Below are 313 nucleotides of genomic sequence, written 5' to 3'. Positions count from 1 at the left end.
CTCGTCGCGGGGAAATTATACAGATGGCTAGTCCGCCCCTGAAAATGTATATGCAAACGTTATTATTAATAATAATTTTAAAAATAATCAATTTTTTGTATATTTTTTTATTTTCCATTTTTATTTTGTAATCATCTCGCGACCCCCACTCGGGGTCTCGCGACCCCCCGACCCCCACTTTGGGAACCCCTGTTCTAGAGGAATATGGAAACAAATCTGTAGGGACACACTTGTGCACAGTTATTTCTGTAGTCAAGGTCAGAAATGTACGGAGCCCCTAAAGGGACATGGAAAAAAAAAAAAATGGAGAGAA

Source organism: Notothenia coriiceps, unplaced genomic scaffold (assembly GCF_000735185.1).
Source record: "Notothenia coriiceps isolate Sejong01 unplaced genomic scaffold, NC01 NC01_scaffold00017075, whole genome shotgun sequence".
Lineage (NCBI taxonomy): Eukaryota > Metazoa > Chordata > Actinopteri > Perciformes > Nototheniidae > Notothenia > Notothenia coriiceps.
This window is presented reverse-complemented; position numbering follows the sequence as displayed.